The following is a 21,279-nucleotide window of genomic DNA, read 5'->3' as shown; positions in this document are numbered from 1 at the left end:
TCATTATCACCAAATTAAGGGAAACAAAATGTTTCCACTTTAAACAACAAGGGGAAAAAAACCACCCAGATTCTAAAATGCTGCCCTCATTCTGGACAAACCAGCTGTGCTGAGCTCATTCCTGCCATCCAGCATGCTGGGACCTAATACTCCAGTATCAGGACTACCTGGCAGATTTAGTCTTCCAGAACACTGAGAATATTTCACTACCAAGTTTTAAAATAGACATATTTTTTCTGGCTTATGAGGTGCTGAAAGAGATTAGAGGCAGGTACCATGGACGACAGCTGCAGGTTAAGCAAGTAATCCTACAGTGTGCAGCAGCAGTAGCTGCACAGATTTTCAGGATCCACTCTCTTCACATCCAAGAATGTGTTTGCCTTGTGGATCTGAATCGCAGCTTGTTGTCAAAATCCATTCACGACTATAGGTGCCCAAGCGGACAGCAGGCAGATAAACCCGTGGCTGAGGAGACATGCGAATAGCGCACACCCCCAAGCCAGATTCATGTGCAGAAGGAATACGCTGTCTGAGCTGTTTGACTCCTGGCAGCTTCTGAAATGCAGGGACTGGAGGAGAGAGCTCTATCAGGGCAGGGGACCAAACAGACACAGCACAGTGAGGACTGGCACAAACACTGCCCAGTAGGCCTCCTGTCAGGTCCACAGAGCAATGAGGGTACTCCCATTGCAAATGTCTGCATGTCCTGGAGCAAATTCAGGGTTTCATCCATGTCATCATAGCTGAGCAGCTCTGAACAAGCCTTGTCTCCTGGCTGACTACATGTCGCCGTTACCACCAGCCAGGACAGCACTGTCCTGGGAGGCATGATCTCCCCCTCCTCTTCTCCACCAGCCACCCTCTTTCCTTCTCTCTGAGGAGATCAGCAATAGGATCAACATCCAGGACTTCTGCACATTACAGCAGTCACACCCTCAAATCAAGTGCAATCCAAGCACCTATTTACAGTCGGCAGAGCTGCAGCCAGTCTCCCCGGTTCCCCGGACTTTCCCCTCCTCGCTGTGAGTTGACAGACTCCACTTTTGCATCATTAGCCCTTCCTTATGCTGTCATTTAAATGAAAACAGTGGATTACCACCACCGTTGTGAATGCATTAAATAAAGTTCCCAGCCTGGCCCACCGAGCTAGACTGTGCTGGCATCTTCCCCTACCTGCTTCTGAGCTTCCTCTTGCAGCTGGTGGCTGGCCTCCAGGTCCTGGCTGAGCTGCTGGATTCGGCTGCATTTCTGCTCCAGTTCTGCCTGCCTCTCCCTCTGCTTGGTCTGCAGTTGATAGATCCTCTGCTCTTGAGCATCCAGCTATTGACCCGCCCAGGGAAAGAAAGAAAAAATGGAAAAAAAAATCAATTAATACTAAACGGCTTAACAAAACCCTGAACAGCACAGGCCTGATGCTGCTGGGGGTGGGGATTGTCGGGAGGAGACACCCCCCGTGCACAATAGCCGCAAAAACCTGATGTTCTGGGGACAGGAAGCCAATATGGTAGGTGTGATCTGACGCCCGCTGCGGCAGCAGTGGTGTCTCTGGACTGGGGAAGGCTGGGAGAGAGCTGCATGAGGTGCTTCAGCTCATGGAGGGGGTGTCAGACAGGCTGGGCCAGGGGGGCAAAGGGCAACCGAGCAAAGCCAGTTATTTTAACTGATGGCTGAATAACCAGCTCCTGATGCAGCTACGTGCTGCAGCTCTGCCGTGTGCTGAGGACCCCACCAGGTGCTTCCTGAGTGGGGTGAAGGGGAAGGGAGCATGGTACCTGCAGCTAGGGTAGGGAACAGCAGCAGGCTCTGAGGGCTTGGTATTTTCACTTCTTGGCATCCCAGCTTCACAGAGTTTACACAGGGAGGGAACAGGAAAGGATCATGAATGTCAACCAAAGAGCAATTAGCATGACAAGGCTCAAGTATTGATCCGCTAGAGCTGATGGGGCTGCTGCAACCCTGCAGTGGAGCGGTTCCCCTGCCACTGGCCCTGGTGCCTCTGCCATGGACGTCTCCGAGACGCTGCTCACCCACTCCGGGCATGGCCAGAGTGCGCAGATGTGTGGGCTGATAGCATGGGCTCTGCGTGGCTCCTGCCCCACTTGTGGTGGGGAAGCAAGAGAAAACACTGGCCACATAGCCCCAGAATTGGTCCGCTTGGTGTTTTAAATTCAGCACTAAGAAACACTGCTGCTGGCAGGGGCTGCGCCGTGCCTGGCCATAAAAAAGGGCCCTATGTACAGTTAAAGTGACCATTGCAGGTGAAAAGAACATGCTGCTTTCACTACTCATGGATGACCAGGAGCAGCCTTGCTTTATGGGGAAATGGACACTCCATAGTTACCTGATCACACTAACGAGATAATGTGCAGGGCACAACCACCACAGACATCTTGCGTCAGACATCAGACTAGACTGCGAGCAGTGCCTGTGCCACCATGCAGCAGTGCAGGGACAAGGCTGAACACACACAGAACAGATTTCCAGCAGAGATCTAGTGTATTCTTCCTCCCCCGTCAACAGGTCCCATATAGGCTATATGTGGGCAAAACCATGCGAGTCTCTTCCTAAAGCCAGGAAGAAGAGAGGACCTGAGAGCAACACAGGCACTGTACCGCCCGAGTCTCTGTGCCCTTGCCTCTTGCCCAGACCTGTTTCCCCTGCCCTGTCCCTTGGCTCGCCCCTGAAAGCAGCCCAAGGCTTCTGCTGTTGCGTGCAGGCACAGCTCACTGGTCTTGAAACCCAGGACAGAAAGCGCAAAACAATGGGCAAGGCGGAGCATCCGAAGCTCCCTTGGCTAGCCTGGCCAGCCCTGCAGGACTGGTGTTGCACTGAGCAGGCATCACCTCAGTTGTCATCACTGCAACTTTGATGCACATGACCACAAAACCTGCTGTGGCAGCACCACCTCCACTCCCTGCAGCATGCCTGCCCTTGGCTGCTTTGTACCAGGGCTGTGCGGGGAGCTCTTCTAAAGAAACATCTTCTGGAAACTTCCCTGTTCAGGGGCACGTGTCTGTCTGTCCTGCGGCCAGACTGCTGCCCCCAGCCCTCTCCAGGCCCACCTGCCTGCCTGCACCCGGCAGAGCAGCCGAGCACGGTGGTGCCCTGCCAGCACTGTGGATGTCCTGCAACATACGCAGCCAGTCAGGGGCCTAATTAATGTTCACTAACTGTCTTACTAAACCTAGAGAGAATTTCAATATTAATTAAATGCTATCTGATTAGTAAAACATATTTACTGAAGACTGTCACCCAGCTGTCAACATTCAATATATACACTAATAATCAATTTGCATGTAATTAACATAAAATGACTTTAATGTCTACATTAAAGTTGTATTGAAGACATTGTTATTAGCTCAGTAGCCTGCATTCCTCCAAGCCATGTTCTGGATGCATGTAAACCGTTCAAACCCACACTGAAAAAGGTTATAGCTGTCCAGTGTGATGCACACTGAAAAAAAAAAGGAAAACATTTAAATTCGGAGTGGATCTAAGTGTGAGCTCATGTGCTTGCATGCCTGTATGCTGCTATAGTAAAGAACATCTTTGTGTTGAACACAGGACATAGCAGTTATCACCACGTGCTCTGAAGAGAGAAGGATGTGCCTGGCTGCAAGGCACCCCTGCAGTGGTCAGCAGCGGACGGGAGCACTGCCTGATTCCCAGATCCCTCTTACTTTGCCTGCAATGACAGCTGGCTTCCATTGCAACATGAGCATACAAGAACCAAGTACTGCAGGCTTTCTGCAAACTCTCTGCTTTGCTTTGGTGCCTGAGACGTCTCAAGGAAGCATCCCTGAGACTGCTGTGTGGTGGTTTCTTCCCATACTTGGCGCAGGGGCTGGCAGCCACAGAACGCCTGGCCCTTGCTGCTGCCCCATGCCCCCAGCAGCCGCCCCGCAAGGCCGGGTTCCGCACACGGCCTGGTGGCCAGTGGCGAGGCCAGGGGCCGCTCCTCTGCACCGGCCAGGGTGTGGCTGCGCTGACGGGACAGGCAGTGGTGTGTGCAGGGCAGCTTGCGGAGGAGACACCGTCCCTTGGCGGGTGGACAGGCACCCACCGGCAGGCACCGTGCCAGACGGCTTCAGACAGCTTGGGGTCACAAAGCTGTGTCTGCGCAGCTGGTCTGCGATGGGCTGGAGACGGAGAGGAATGCTCCTCAGCATGCAGGACAAACACGCCTGCCAGATGCAAGGCAGGCGAGTGGGTTTGGGAGGCAGAATAACTCTAGAATGCTCAGTGCTGTGTGGCTCCCTACCTGCTTCTCAGCAACAGAAAAGCCTGCGACAAGGGATGTCGTATGGCTTCATAAAGCAGCGGCTGCCTTTGGGTCTGAGTTAGCCAAGAGGATGCATCCTGCTCAAAACAGCGCTGCCGGTCTGTGTTCACCTCCTTCACCTGTGTGCCGCTCAGAGACAAGCCCACCTTTCCTTCATCCTCACGAAGCGATTTACTTGCAGCAGGAAAGAAGGTGGTATGTTTAGGGTGAACATCCCCCACCCCCACCCCTCTTCCTCTCATTTAAGTGGAATCAATTGTGCCATTTCTGCTTTGCTTTTCAAAAGCAATTACTTTCATGTCATTTCTACAGACATTCACAGAGAGCGAGAGAGTGAGGGCTTGATTATCCCCCCTCCCATCCCCATCCTGTGGCTTCCGCAGTGGCGGTGAAGTATTAAATTAAATGAGGTGTCTATGGAGCGGCGATGGTTTCAGGTCAGAGGCGCTATGGAAAGCTGTATGCTGCACTGCTCCTGTATATGTAAATGGATATATTAAAACCACTGATGTCAACTTGCAGCACTCATCTCCTCTGCTCTCGGGTGATCAAAGCTGATTGCAGAGGCAATTACTGCAAAGGAAAAGAAAATCACGGCCTCCTGCTCATCCCTGAGCTACCGGAGTTTAATTGCTTAGTGTAGCTGAAGCTGCCTCTCCATCTCCCTGGTGTGCACACGCACACATGTGGGAGCAGTGCGTGCCATGAAACACAGACAGGAATGGACATTTTTGGGGATGGGCAATGAGAAGCACCCCAAGCAGGGGAAGACCACAACATGAAAAATAATGATGCTTAAAAATGAATTAAACCACTACAGCAGGCAGGGCTGTGTCTTAGCAAGCCGCTAGATCGATAACATTGGGAGAAAATCAGGGCAGCATAATACATGCCCATAAGCGAGCCTCTTTCTTTCTCTGCTCTTTGGTCCTAGATTCACAGTAAGACTTCTTCAGCCTTTTACAGGCAGTAGCTAATCAGGCTCCCAAATCCTTGTGACAGAGATCAGAATTGAGACCCCTGTCTTACAGCTGGAATGACCTGAAAGAAAGGTATCAGTGCCTGCCCTGAGAAGTCCCAACTCTTCACCCTATCCTTGCCTTTGTTTTTCACAAGCACTTCCATGTGAGTACCAGCAAAGGCAGAGGACACTTTAAGCACGGTGCTCAACCAAGCCACAGCCAGCAGGATCCCAGGAGCCACCCCGAGCTGTGCGGCCTCGCCGTGCGTGGCTGTGGGTAACTCGGTGCTGGCTGGATGTCAGCTGCGGAGGACTGACCTCATGTGCTCTTCATCTAAACACCTTCTGTCAGGGCAGTGTGGAGAGCTGGGTCAGCCAGGTTCCTCCTCATGTCTGCCACCTTACCTGCCTCCCTGTTGCTGCAAACCAGCATCCATTTGTATGCCTGTGTCTGAGCGAGTGACTGCGGGACCTGAACAGTGTGAACAGGCCCTGCCCTGCCCTGCTATTTCCCATTACTGATAGAAATGCTGGTGTGGACCAGTTTCTGATGTACTGTTTTCTAGCAGGATTCATACCCAGCCTAGATACTCCCCAGGTAAACACCCGTGTGCCCCCATTAGCTGTCTCATGCAGACGAGGCCTGCAATGGGCGAGATAAAGGGGCTTGAGACACGCAAAGGGCTAGCAAAGGCTTGAGTCACGCAGCCCTTCGGGCAGCAGGCAGCTCATGCACACATAAAGCCACTCAGGACTGTGAACATATACAAATCTTGCCCACATTCAGTGTCTACAGCAGGGAAGAGGTGATGATTAGGGCGTGTTAGTAAGCACATGCTAGTAAACACATATTAAAACTCTGCCTTGTGCCTGAATAGGTGCTGACAGCTGTGTTGCTGCTGTGTAAGCATTTATAAAAGTGCTGTGCTGGCCTGGCCATATGGAGGTTTTCTGTACAGTAATATTGGATTAAATCGCTACAGCACCTGATGAAACAGCAAGGCAGCACCTTAAAAGAAGTCTCACTCCCTACTCAGCCAACATGACGCTTGCTGGAGGACAAGAGGAAAGCCAGTGCCTTTGGGGAGCCTGGCTTGCTCCTGTGGAGCCTGGAAGGCTGTTTGGAGGGAGCAAGCCACTTGAGCAGCATAGAAAGCAACTGTCTTTTTTTTTTGCAGGAGGAGAAGAGACCTTGCTGGGAGGAGCACAAACTGAGATGGATCCTAGGCCGTCCTGCTAAGACTGGGCTCCTGCTGTGGACCAGCCCTTTCTCCCCAAGCCCTCCTCCCAGCGGGCTGGGCAGTGGGCACAGTGCTGGCAGCTGGTGCAAGCACTGCGTCTCCCAGTGGGACCGCAGGCTGCCACCCTGAGAGGTGTGGGCACAGCTCCCCTGGTTGGAAGGCACCCAGGACACCTGCAGAGGGATGTCAAAAAGATGATAAAAGTATAAATGCTAAGTTATTTTGTTTTCTGAATTATTAACCCCTGAGGGTTTCACTTTTGCACTTTACTCCTGCAGCACTGGAAGGTGAATTTTTGTAAAACCACAAAGAAAGCCTGGGACTCTGCTCTTCCTGCTTGATTCTATGGCTGGAGCTTCAAAAAGCCCCAGGAAAATCATGAAACCTATAAGTAAATCTTGTGATCTGCTCACACTGCAGGAATACTGGGAGCCTTCAGCAGCGCCTGCCCAGGGCCCTCCCTGCCTGCCAGGTGGGCTCTGCCACGCGTTCTCTTCTCTTCCTCGTGAATCTGTATTTTCAGCCCAAGGATGCAATCCTTCTTCTTCTTCGTTTTTTTTTTTTTTTTTTTTTTTTTTTTTATGAGCTGCCTGTCTCTTTTTGTTTAGCTGGGAGTGCTCAGAGCCCTTCCCCCACCTCTTTTTCCACTGCTGCTGCTGGTTTTATTCAATTCAACACTTGAGGGAACTGCAGATGAAATGTCTCTGAATCTAAATTGCCAGCAATAGATCTAACAGCCTTCTTTCCTCTCCCCCACCCAAACTCTCCTCAGACAGAATGCTTGAGCACATCGTCTCTGCCTTACTTGGCTTCGGCTGCAAAATACCAGCACCATCAGAGGCACCAAGTATCAGGAGCTCAACACTCACACAACGTCTCTTGCCCGAGTAAATAACAGCATGCACGAAGGAGAGCACGGCACCTGCCGTAACAGGAAGGATGCAAAGACTGGTGAGGCAAAGGTGAACTGCTTCCAGAAAAGCAGCTTGAGCCCAAGAGATCCCTGCAAGCGCTTGTAATATTCTGCTCATGGCCAAGTATGCGGGGCACTGCTGACAGTGACAGTATATGGATTTTGCAGAGCACAGGCACTTGCTATGGCCTCCTGGGTCTCCTGCAAGCAGACAGCTTATACTCTAAGCTGGCTAATGCAGCCAGTCTCAATGCCACACATGGACAGCCAAACTAAAACCATGCCCACTCCCATGTCTGGAGGGGCAGCAGGCTGAAGGCTCTCACAACACACATTTCTCTACAAGGTGCCACCCAGACCTTGGGGGTGCAAATCCCAATCCTACCTCTGCAAGCACAGCGAAGGGAGCGCTGCTGCAACAGTGGGTGCTGAGCCAGCAGCCGAAGGGAGAGGCCATCCAGTTAGCAGATAATGCCTCAGACAGCTGCCTGATGAGATGGGAACACGTTTTTCTTTTGGGTGGTAAATGGGGGGGAACCGTCTTGCTTTCGGCAGGGCCTATGTACCCAAGCATTCACATGCTTAGTATGGGGCACACGATGCCATGCAGCCAAATGGCATACGAAAGGATAGGAAATGCACACTTTTTGTTAGAAAGGAATCTAGTGCAGTTCTTGCAAAAGGACTGCACATCTCTGCAGCAAGCAGATTACACCTGTCCCAGCTGCACCCCACTGCCAAGCTCCCAGGGCTGCTGCCCCACAGCGCGGTGCTCAAGCTGGCTGTGTCTGTCAGCCCGACTTGGCACCTAGGGCCTTGGGAATGAACTTGCAGTGCAGGGGTACTTGGCTTGTATCCACCAGGGATGGATGTTTCTTCTCCAGTGCCTCAAGGAGGAGCCACACCTGTGAGCCTGTGAGCTCAGGAAAGCTGCCCCACCTCTGCTGCTGCTTTCATCACACTCATCCTTTCATGAAGGGGTAGGATGGCACTCAGGGCACAGCCAGAGCCTGAGGCAGGTGAGCATATCCTGAGAGTGGGGCACAGGACAGAGGAGCTCTTTCCCTGTGAATTCCTGCAGCCTCTGTACATATTGCCAACAGCACTGGCATCAGCTGTAGGTTCCGAGAGAAGAAATGCTACATGATGGTGCCCTTGCCCCACCACTGCCCACCTCCCCAGGCTTCACCCACAACCTCTGCAGCAATGTGTGGCACGTGGGGTGGTGGAAATGGCATCAAGTTCTTTGTTAAGGGAGATCTGTGGGCCTCTTCTGTTTCCATCTGAATGGCCTTTCATTTTGTCCAGTTCAATGTTTGCTGATTGTTCATGCTGTCTGGAGAAGCTTTGATTAAACCTCTTAATTTTCTGCTAAGCTTTTTCTTTCCACAGGGCAAGCCCTTGACCTAAGAGCATTGAAAAGTGGTCAAAAGGAAAAATAACAAGGCAAAGAGGAAGGAGGAGTAAAAGCTGGGAGACGCAGAGGAATTAAAAGCTTGAAGGAGTCATGACACACAGGCAGAGACTCCTGCGGTGGTTCTGCCAAACGGCAACCTCCACAGAGTTCTGACTCCCTGCAAGACCAAACGCCGTGGTTCCCCACTGCAGCTGCCCACACTACTGGTGCTGCTCCACTTGGTTCTATGATACCCCTAAGTCTGCCCCATGGCAGAGAGGGGGAAAGCTGGAAAGCAGTGCTTCCAGTTTCCTTGCAAGGGTGCAGAGGCACTGAGCTCTTCCACCACCATGCGCTACCTACAGACACTGCAGGGCTCACACTGGCAACCCTCCTGCCACACCTGCACCCTGTGCTCAGCAGGAAGGTGCATACGGGATGCTTCATCATTTCAAACCATGCCAAGAGGACAGGCAGAGCAGAAATACGAACAGAGAGAGCAGCAGCCCTTTGCAGACAAGTACTGATCTGGGTAACTATGCCAGACAGGGTTTGGCAAGCTCAAGTTCCCTTCTTGTTTTCATGACATCCAGAGGGCTCTGCCCAGTGATATCTAATCCATTCCCTGAGCCTTGAAAATGGACTGGATACAGAACTGCAGTTACAGTCACACAAACACACAGATAAGTGCCATCTCCTTCGGAGCTGGGCAAATTAAATGCTTTTTACCCTTTGGCTGCAGAGAGAAATATTAAAATGTAAGCAGAATATTATTGAAACAATAAATACTTTCTGAGTGTAGAGACAGAAAATGAAATGGTAAGTACACGAGGTATGAAATACTTCACTAATCTCAAATGTCTGTTAATCCTGAAACCTAAAGAGAACAGTTTAAAAGTATCAACTTTACAATTTCAGTATTATTTTAAGAAAAAGACTAGTTTGTATTCATTCCACGGCTGTGAATGACACCCATTTCCACTGAGATATTAAAAAAGACAACTGACCTCTATGCTGCTCCCCAGCTCCTCCAGTTTTAACAGAAATTCATTCGTAATGCACAGATGGTCAGTATAAAAATCTCTCTCATAATGAAAGCACATGTTGAGAACAAAAACAAATAAATGAGGTATAAAAATAAACATACCAAGATGCACCATGCTGACTGCATTATAGATTTTCATATTTAATTAAAAGAAAATCTGCCTTTGGGTATCTGTCATAAGAACAGAGTCCTGCTGTGGAATCCACGGCCTATCTAGGATCTGCAGTAAAGCCAGTCGCTGTGGTCTCTGCGCTCCCAGATGGGGCCTGGATCATTCAGCTGGTCTAGACATTACCATCATTTGGTTTCGGTGAGGACTGGTACCTCTCCCCTGCAGTGGAGGGGCCCTGGCAGCTTTCAGCTGATCCACATATCGGGGCTCCATGGGGCGCCAGAAGCACGACTCTGTTCTTACAACAGATATCTGGAGTTACTCTTGTGTTTCAGAATGGTAAACCCAAAAAATGCGTTACTGTGTTCATCTCCAAACAGGACTGCCTGGCACAATAAACACCCCTCTGCCCTCCTCTGCCCTCCTGGCTTAGGCTGGGAGACTCGCAGGGCTTGACTCAGTGCTGAGAAGAGATGTTTGTGGAGGGCAGTAGTGGTGAGCACCAGCTTCAGCGCAGAGAATCTGAGATTTACCTGAAAACGAAGGGGGAAACAGAGCACAGGAGTTATGAGCAGGAAAAAACAGTGCATTTCATTCTGTTGTTATTTATAAAGCTCTTTGTAGATCTATCTCCCACTGATTAGCAATTCATAGTATTAAAAGTTGCATAATTAGATTTTCAGAAGTGTCTGCAGCAAAAAACATAAATCCCTGTCCTCAGGTACAGCTGCGGGAGCAGCACAGGTGCCAGCGTTCACACGCTGGCTGGCCTGGGGCTGGCCACTCGGCTGTGCTGGCCCGACAGTGTATTGGTCCGGCACAAATTTCCACAGAAATCTTGTTTGTTATCTGAAATGAGCTCACTCTTCACCAGATATTTTATACAGCATGGCTACCGTGGATCCAGGCATTTTTACACACGTCATGAGGAATAATCAGATAGTCCTGCTTGGTGTTACATGCTAGAAAGGAACTGCTGGGGAAACTGCATGTATGAAAAGGAGCAGAATAAGGATCATAAGGCAATGAATGAGTACCATCAAGACATGATCACTCTGACAGACCTCTGAATTCCCTCCTCAATAGAAAATTCAAGGTTCTGTGATGAAACAAGTAGTCTCTATAAGTCAACAGCTCAGCCTATATAAATCTTTCCTGCCTGACACTCCTACATCCTGACACACTATATGAACTTGAAGGGTGTAGACATGTTCATCCCACTGCTCATCTCCTCTTAATGCAGGATTTCTTATCTCCAACCTGCATATTACGTGATGACACATGAAATATGGGTTATTGGGCACACACTAAAGTGACAGACTTATTGAGAAGGGACTAGTACTAATGTGGACCCATATAAACAGAAGCTAATGATATTGCAGTGTTGTGAAAAAATAAAATGTTATATTGGATGAATGAACAGGATGTAGCCTGCACGGCATGCGATGTCACCCTCCTGCTTGATCCCCAGCTGAAACATGGTACCCAGTGTAGGGCAGTGCACTTCAAAGGATTAGTGCAGCAGCTGGAAAATTCCCAGAGGTGAATGGTGCAAATGAACTGAGATCTGGAAACATGACCCCTAAGGCAGGAGGTGAAGGAATTCATTTGGTTAGGTTGAACAAAGAACAACTGAGGGAATTTTCTCTCCAAAAAAATATAAACATGACTCCTGCAAACAGTGAGATTATAATACTTTCCCCATGCCAGCAACAGAAAGCACAAATAGTCATGGTCTTAAATTATATCGGGTGAGAGATTAGGAAAAGATTTTTAGAGGAAAGAATAATTAGAACTGGAATTCATTGTTTCAGGCTGCAGATTCGTGAGATCTCCATCCTCAGAAGCCTTCACTACTAGATTATATACCACACCTGTCAGGAATGGCACACTTGAGGATATGAGGATGGATAGGTAACAGTTCTTCATGTTCTTTTTGTTCCCCTGCTTTTCTGTTACCCTATAGCCATGCAAGAAGAACTTGCTTTATAAATAGGTGCAGCAGAGGCAATTGTTGAAATGTCTCATGCTCCTAACAGCTAAGCCCTGGTGAAGGAGGGCAGGAGCTATCTGCTTACAGAAGTGAAACAGCTGGTACTTCCCTAACCTTGACTTTTGCAAGGAGCTGTGTATCAGAACTAAATCAAATGCCTAACTGCAGACCAAAGAGTGTCTCTTCTGCCAGTTCAGAGGGTATGTGAGACAGGCAGGGTAAGCCTGGTTTCTGCTACAGTAAGCTTACAGGTGATGTCACTAGTGTGTGAGATGACTTCCAGCATCACAGATGCAGAAATGTCTTCTCTAATTAGAGATGCCATTTTAAAATGCTCAGGACAGTGTATTTGGGGTTGCTGAGGATTATTATTCCATGAGAGGAAGTCTTTTGGACTGCAAAGAATAGCTACAAGATGAGAAACATGACTGTAGTTCTCTATAAGCAGGGTGCTACGAGACTAATATCACAGGTATTATTTGCAATATCTTCGTCTACTTTGTCTGCCGCATGCACAAAGAATGCATACAACCTTAACTGATAATGCAAGCACAAAACTAGTGTGCTGCAGTGGAAACTACAGCACAGGGGGAAAGAAACAGAATCACATAATGTTTGAGGTTGGAAGGGAACTCCAGAAATCATCTAGTCCAACCCCCCTGCTCAAGCAGGGTCACCTAGAGCAGGGCTTCTCACCTGAAGAACAGGTTCCAGTGCAACACCCAGAATATTAGAGTTCACTGGTTTCTAGAGCTTCCTACTGCATTTCAAAAGGATTATACAGGCTGTTTGTAACCTCTGTGACACAATTATAGGTGTCTCATTCCTAGATTTGCAGAAACTTAGATGTCTCAATTTGTAGCTCTTCTTTAGGCTCTTCCAGGCTGATGAGGACAGGACATTCTTGTCACTCAGGAAGACTGTGAAATATGTCCAGCAGTAGGTCCCCAATTTATAACAGAAGTTTTAGGTTTCGAAGACAGAAAACTTGAATTTTTTTCTCCTCCAGCAAAAAAAACCAACACCCTGGTATTTATTTCATCTCTCAGATAAAGGTTTGGAAAAAACAGTCAGCAACAAACTGATACAAATCAGAAAGAAATGCATAACTTTGGCAGGGTGATACGGACGTCACACATCAGTCCAGTTTGGGCACAGAACTCAGGAAATTTGGGTTTATGAAATCTTTACATTTAACACTGGAATGCTGGCTCATTTTTCCTTCACCACAAGCAAAGACCTTAAGAAAATAACTGCTCATGCCAAGGTCCTGGTAGTTATGGTCATGTTACCACCATGTTCCGATCCAGAATGATTTCTGTTGGAAGATCTCTGACAAAAATCAACTTGGTTGCTAAATGTCTTCATTAAGAACATCAACAAAAAAGGCCTCCATAAACCAGCTGCTTTTTATATCTTTACCAATGCCATAAGACAGTCCCGATGTACAAAACTGTATCTCCACTGAAGCAGCTGTGAACTTGCCTGCTCCACTGACCGACTGTGTGGCTGCAGGCAAGTCATTCTGTGACCTTGTGCTGAGAAACTGAATAACAAGCAGGAACTTCACTGGAAAACCTTCAAGAAATTTGTTATCAATTGATCTTGAGATTTCCTGAGGAAATAAATTCCTCAGCTCTTCTCCAAGGAAGCATTTGAGACATAAATATGAGGAAAGTGGAAGATTTGATACACATGGCTATATCATCCCTGCAGTTCATGGGAAGGCCTGTAAAGTTGGGCTGATTTGTGTTCACTGGAGACCACGAATATGCAGAAAAAAAACAAAGGTGAGGGCTGTGGCTTTTGCAGTTAGTGCCAATGCATTCATGGTTTGCTGTAGGAACAATTGGAGAATACCTGGCAATACTGAGGACCTCGTGGTACCTGGATGAAAAAATACAAAGTGTTGATAACCACAGGAAGGGAAACCTGCTCTGAGAACACGCTTGCAGAGCCCCACTTCACCTACTTCCATGGCTGTGACTTTAGCAAGAAAACAAAACTCATCTCCATCCTCCTGGCCAGATGCTGTGAGCTGTTTCCCAGAGACTGACCACCACATCCCAGACTCTCGGCTGCGCCGCTTGCCTCTGCAGCTCAGCAGAAGCCCTTGTGAAGACTGCTCTTCTGAGTAGACAGGGTATCCCAAGCATGCACTACCACTTATTAAATGCTCCTTTGAACTCCTGCTTGTGTACCTGAGAGAAATCACTTGTCTTGAGAATGACTTGCTGCTGAGATAACGTGACTAAAGCTTAAGAAAACAGATGGGACCCGGAAACTGTGGAAGCAGACCACAAGAAAAAAAGTGTCAGGGAAACAAAATACAGCAAACAAAGGAGGCCAGTCTTACTAGGGTTCAAAAATACCCTGTCAAACATCTGGGCCAAGCAGAGTGCCCAGGATGAGGGGGCCAGTGCAGCACCTGTGGCAGGTCCCGGCTGCACCTGGGGTGTGCCGATTCTCGGAGCAGCAGGAGCAGCGTCCTGCAGCAGCATCTCTGCAGGCATGGGGCTGGCACCTGAGCACTGCTGGAAAGGGCCGCCCAGAACCTCACCAGTCCTCGCTGATGGGAGGTTTAGAGGCAAGATGGGAAAATAGGACACGGAAAAAAATGAGGAACTAGGAGGAAAACCTTAACCTCACTCTGCAAATCATAATAGCCTTGTCAAAATAAAAGTCAGAGCTAAATCCTCCTGCTGTACACCTTCCCACTCTGGAAACTGTTCAAGCACAGACATTTTCTATTAGCTGCAAACTCTGCATGCATAAGGGAGAGACTCCAGCATAATATCTGCACAATAGCACCGCCATGCAAACACTATAGCAGTAATGGGAAATTTTAATGATGTAAAGCAGCAAGGTCACACGATGTGTCCAGGCAGCCCTTGGAAAGGCACAGTCTCTCCAGATATTACAGAGGAAAGCTCAGAATTGCTCTTGGTTCATTAGGCTTTGCCTGAGGGGTTTTCTTCCACTATTAACTACAAACAAGGTTCAGGCTCTTGTTACTCAGTTTCGTGAATGTAATGCAAAAAGGTGAAGGGGAAGGTTTACAAAGAGTCATTTGTAAATATGCTAAGACAATTCAGATACATTTTAAAATCCATCAGACATCCCAGGTAGTAAGTCACCTTAAACAAGAACATTGAAAAAGCTCTGTCAATACAGCAACATCTTTTTCAGCATAGAATTTTTTACATCAACATTGGCAAAGAGTCTGTGCATAAATTACACATAGCAGAACATACAGTGCAATTTCCTTCCCTCTAGGCACTGACACTATGTTTCCCTGCAGCCTGCCTGTTTCTCCCAGCTTTATGACCCCAATGAGATGAGTTCTCACTGTTTTTTTCCTTGTTACATTTTGATATTTCAAAGCATGGCCTGCTTCTCACTCCCATCTCTCTGCTCCACATTATTAATGAATTGGAAAGCAGACATCATTAGTTTTTGGAGACCATTTCTTTTAAAATTTACAGAACCCTTCATCTGAATCCCTAGAGCCAGTCTGCTGTTCTCATCTTAGAATCTTATTAGCATCATATCTCCTGGATCCTGCCATGCAAACTGCATTGCTATGCACTTTCTAGCACTTGACCCTTTTGCGGACGGAATTAATTTCCTCTTTGAAGATAGAGCAGCATGCTGTTGTGCTTGTTAAAGAAAGAAAAGTCAAACCAGAAGATGGGATACAAGCAGAGGATATTCTCAGTTAAATATAGGCCACTACAAGATTTTCTATAGGGAGGTTGAGAAAGATTGGTCAAGAGAAATAACAGACTGATGATGCTTTATTACCAGAAACATCTTCCAAAAGAGCATGCAAATAAGCTGATTGACAATACTCACTGGGAATTTGTTTTTATGCTATAATCTTTTTTTTTTCTTTCTTTCTTTTTTTTTTTTTCAGCAGCATTGTCTTTGTCTGAAACCCTTTGCATCCTCCACCTGTTTCTGTGTGCAAAATACCCTGAGACTTTTGGTTGTTGAATTAATGTGCATACTACAAAGAACCAGAATTCGCTTTCTGCTTGGGGCAATGAAAAGGTGCCGAAGCTGTTTTTGAAGTACATACAGAGAAATAGGCCTTGTAAAAAGAGGTCTTTCTATACAAGAATAAAATGTCTATCACCCTGAATGCATTGATGTCATTACAACTATCCCCTCAAAATGCACAACATTCTTACATGTGGAGTAAACTAGAAAATCTAAAGTGTTTCTTGCTCAGTTTGCTATTTCTAGTTCCATAGCTTGCTGTCTACTGGATAATTTGCCTCATCTGCATTGTTTTTACAATTTTATTTCTGATGTGCAGTTTAAGCAGTAAAGTTTACTATGATTACTGTAAAAGAAATTCCTTAGCATGAAGACTTTATCCCTTTCATAAGCTCATCAGGAATACACTAATAAAGAACTGTAGAAGTTTATTTTTAAGTAACTTGCAAAAATGTTAAGCCAAAGAACACAGAATAACAGAGCAAAGCTTAAACCTTCTCTACCAGCAAAGCTACCAGACTCAGGAATTGGAAAGGGTCCTGGATAGCTCAAACATCAGGAGTTAGGCTGGGTCACTGGTTCAGGCAGATAGCTGACTGGATTGCTATTTCACGTGGCTGTGCCATGCTCCAAGTGAAATGAGCTGGGAGATGTCGAGCTAGTTTCAACCACACCAGGGAGCCACAGCTCCTAGGCAGTTTTCCTGGAGTCTAAAGAAAGAGGACAACTTTCATTCCTAAGACCTCTGCACACACCAGCCTTGTTCACCAAAGCCAGCCCACAAGTCAGCCCTGAACATGGGCTTTTCTGTGAAGCTTGGACCTCATTTAACTCGCACAATGGCCAAAACTTGATAATTACCTCCAGGCATCTCTTTCTAGCACAGCAGAATACACATCAGAGAAACTAACTAGTTCCTTTATGAAGAGCCATGCCCAGCAACCCAGTCGCCTTTCTATCTCGCTGTGATCTGGAACATCAGTGTTCTCAGGAAAGCAAACTTCCTCATTAAAGGATGGCAAGGTGGCCTGAGGCGTGCAAAAACCCAGGTGTTTTTTACAGGCCTAAGTAATACTGAGTCAATGAGTACCATGTCCATCAGCTTATCCTTTACATGTCTTCCAAAAGAGCATGAGGAGAATTGCTGGAGAACTATGACTCACTCTTTTCTTCTTGTTTACTACCTGCTTTCTGAAAATGTGGGGGATGTTTGTGCAGAATTCATCAGGAAAATGGTGTTAACAGCAGCAGCGCAAGTGCCAGACACAGACTGGCAGAGAGCTTATGAATAGTACAATGAATGATCTATAGCAAAAGCCATGGGCAAGAGCTAGCCATTAGTCTGGGGCTTAGTAATGCACTCTTCAAGTACATTACTCACCAATCCATCAGGCAACCTGCTAAAGAACTGAGAGATTCCAGCACTTTTAAATCTGTAACGCAATGGCTGGCAGACTGCACTACATGCCCTAGGTTACAAGGGCATGGAGAAAGACAATTCATTTTGTGTCATAGCCAGTATTTCTTCTTCTCCTTTTCTGTGTGTACTTAAGAAATGGACCTTGTATTATCTGTAGATTAATAGCCAGGAGAACGCTCTGGTGTCTCTGCTAACATTAACTACTGAGGAAGGCTTTCAAAGAATGCCTCACCCTTGCAGTTTTCATTAGCTGGACTAAGTGTGGAAGCATGCACAAGAAAAGGTTTCATTTCTTAATTTAAAAATAGTGCCTAGAATAGAACTTTTTTTAGAAAAAATATTACAATTACAAGATACTATTAGAACATTGGATATGATATAATTTAGGTTGTCAGCATAATTTGGGCCCTTCTGTATAAGCATATGATAGACTCCAACTAACGACCATATACTATCCTGGACTCATCCATTCACAAGGTGGATAATGTACACAGAAAAGGTAATCAGTCAATATTTCCTTTTATCTCTCACAAATTACTGTGTGGCTCCAACATGCATTTACTGCACACTTTTCAAACCTCACATAGAACATTGTTATTAGTCTCCTTGTGGGATTTTCTGCAACATTCATTACTATCTAAATTCTCCAGGAAGATTACCTAATCTTAGCACACCTGTGAGGAAAGAGTTTTATTACCCTCACTTTAAAAACACAGAACTGACGCAGAGAAGGATTCATGCATTAGATGACCTCTAATTTTAGGTGCTTGATTTCAAGGGTCTGGTTCTGATTTGTGAAGCATTTACCAACTTTACAGTGTTTCGTGTGTTCCGAGCAAAACTGGGAGCACTCAGCAATTCTACAAAGAAAACCTTCATGTTCCAGGCTGAAAACTTTGGAGATAAGGAATGCACAATTTGAGGCTGGCTTCTCTATTGTCTCTAGTAACATGACAAGCCTGTGGCCACACCTGTCGCTAAAAGCAAACCCCCATTGACACACTTCCCAAGCCGCTGTCTGTCATTAACACTTCCAGGTTTCCACAACAGTTGGGTGAGAAGTCCCACAGACTGCAAGCATCTCTACTATACATTTTATCTGTTCAGAAAGCAATATTCAATCCATAAGCTAACTGCTGCAGCATATAATCAGAGAATAAGATTATAAAGTATATGCACAAAAAGGCTGAACTGAATCATGAAGGCCCAGTCATACCAAGTTTTGCAGTCTGGGAATGCAGGCAGGGTGTGGTACTACTGTGCTCGTATGAGGATAGAGTACACACACAGGGAATGGAGACAAGAGAGAATCCCAGGCATTGCCAGCAGGATGGGAGGATAAGAAATTTTTAAGTTAAGGCTAAATCTAAAGGCAAAGTGGAGCACCTTGCTAAAATAGTCTGGCAAAAATACTGAGGTCTTTACATGAAGCACAGAGGCTTTTGAGTTTTTCAAGAAAATATCTGTAAGGTGTCCCCCCAGTCTTGAACAAGGCATGCATTTTTTTTTTCTATTAAACTCATTTTTTGAAGAAGTGTTCATGTTTTTTTTTTCCAAGAAATCACCCCAAAAAATCATGCCAAGACAAAAAAAGAACATAGAAAATATCATTTTTAATGTGGGTAAAGAAGTGGCAAGCCATCAAAAAGAGAGTCTTTTAATAGAAAAGGTCAATACTAACTTTATGTGACAGCATAAGGTAATATTACATTCAAGTTAAACATCGTAGCTTCAAACATTAAAGTTTAAATGGTAAATTGACTTTGAATACTTAGGTTTAAGCACACGTACACTGATCTGCAGACCAGAAGACCACAAACAAATTGCCAGTGACAGTGCAGAAAAAGGGAGAAGTGAAGAAGAAAAAAAAGCTACAACATTGGAGGGTGAGAAAAGAGGACAGGAGACAGGAAACTGGAAGAATGCATGAGAAATGGAAAAAAGATGCAAGGAAAAGCATATAAGCATGGCAGAATTGAAATCAAAGTCTTGTATGAGGTAAAAACAGCATCACTTGCAAATCAGTTTAAAATTATTTAGTCTAACTGCTGCAACATCTAGAGCAAACTCTTTAATTTGGGTACAGAGTAACTTAATTTGGTAATTAATCAATGCATGCCTCTTTTAAATGGAGATAAGAATGTTTAGACAGGATTTTACACCATGAATTAAATAATTCATTTTTAAAAACAATTCAGATTTTAATATGGATGATGCCTCAAAGAAGCATCAAAGACAAGGAGAAAAAAACACAGAGAAAATCGAAATTTCTTAGTTTTACAAATACACAGAGAAAATCTAAGGTTAAACCATTGCAAAAGTCCACAGGATTTTTTATTTATTTTTTTTATCTTTTCTGAAGGGGCAGACTATTGCTCTGCAGAGAGGGAGGTCTGAGCAGCCCCTGTTTTGGTGACTTAGTTCCCTGCACCTACTGAATATGTTGATATTGGCACTTTCTGGATGTTTGCATGCATGTCTGAGAAGCACAACTGGACATTCACACCTTGTGCTTTGGTGTTTACTTAGTGTGCTTACAGTTGTTCTTTGCTTTATTTTAAAAGGTCTTAAATACTCTAGTGTAGTACAATTCAGTAGTTATTTCAGCATTTTGTGGGAGAAAATTCTGAAGCCTTGGTCTATTTTTTTTTCTGCAACCTTCTGCTGTGCTTGGCTGGGTCTCTGCCTGTGCAGTGTGCAGGTGGAGCTGGCCAACCAACCCTAGAGCAGTGTCTGAGCGCGTGGCAAGCTGTGCCAGATGCTGCCCACTGTCCATGCCACTGGAATTCATGCTTTCTTGCCTGAATTCTGTTAGCACATTTCCTGGTGACTTCCTGGATGATCTCCTGTTAGCACATTTCCTGGTCACCTAACACATGTTGCACACATCCAGGTGGGTTTTGAATATCTCCAGAGAAGGAGACTCCACAGCCTCTCTGGGCAGCCTGTTCCAGTGCTCCGTTACTCTCCCAGTAAAAAAAGTGTTTTCTGATATTCAGACGGACTTCTCGTGTTTCAGTTTGTGCCTGTTGCGTCCTATCCTGTCGCTGGGCACCACTGAAAAGAGTCCTCTACCACCACCACTTCAGACATGTCACTGCTGAGGTGCCGGCAGTGCAGGCAGCTTGTCATCACACAGGGTTTCTTGCAGGATGAGGCTTTCCATGCTCTGCTCAAGGAGCAGAGCACAGAAACAACTACACTGCTCTGAAGCTTACTGCCTAAGCTCAAGGTCACTTTTCTCCAAGCGCAAGGCAAGAAGTGACCAAGTCAAAGAACCTCTGAGACAAGCAGGTATGTTTGCCTCTCCCGTAGCTCTTCTCAGAAGATGCATGTGCTGCAGCACCCACAGGGCACAAGCACCCCTCCTTCAGCCCTGGAGAGCACCACAGAGGGACCCCCCAGGCTGGGAGCTGGAGGATGACACAAAAGAACTAATCAGTTTTCTGGGAGCTATATTACTGCTGCCTGCTTTGATCTGAGCTATGGGGCTTCAAAGCCAAAAAGAGATGCCTTTGGCTCTCTTGACCCTCTTCAAGTAGATGTTGAGCTGCCTATAGCTTGTGCTCCACATTCTGAGACTGGAGAACCGTGAAGGAACCTAGCACACATGCTGTGTATTGGAAATAGGAGACAAAGCAATAGCTATTTCTCCATGTTATAATATATTAATGTTTGCAGCATGCAAATCATACCCAGAGATGTAATTGCCACCTTTTGAATTGCTTCTGTTTCCTGTTTCTCTGTTTTTGGACCTTGCTCTTTCTACTTGCTTCCAAACAAAAGAGTCAAAACTGATTTTTTTTTCTCCTTTATTTATTTTATTTATTTTTTTTTCAAGAGTGACTCAAGGCATCATTGAACACCAAATTAACACAAGAAGCAAACTGGTATGTAAAAGGACCGTTCAGTTA

At 46.3% G+C, this 21,279-nt stretch overlaps 1 protein-coding gene across 42 annotated transcripts in view; it reads right to left on the bottom strand.

Annotated features, from left to right (window-relative positions):
• LOC310905496 (uncharacterized protein) overlaps positions 1–21,279 on the bottom strand; it is a 110,089-nt gene that overhangs the window by 12,119 nt on the left and 76,691 nt on the right. For 36 of the 42 annotated variants that reach the window (XR_014589066.1, XR_014589067.1, XR_014589090.1 and 33 more), the window contains 2 exons: positions 1,773–10,483; positions 1,174–1,320 (listed from right to left, as the gene is read on the bottom strand). The gene's annotated coding sequence lies outside the window, so the exon portion shown is untranslated. The other 6 variants (XR_014589075.1, XR_014589078.1, XR_014589079.1 and 3 more) reach the window with 4 other exon arrangements.

Source organism: Anser anser (assembly GCF_964211835.1).
Source record: "Anser anser genome assembly, chromosome: 11".
Taxonomy (NCBI): domain Eukaryota; kingdom Metazoa; phylum Chordata; class Aves; order Anseriformes; family Anatidae; genus Anser; species Anser anser.
Note: the sequence above shows the minus strand (reverse complement) of the source record. Positions and strands in the feature narration are given on the sequence as shown.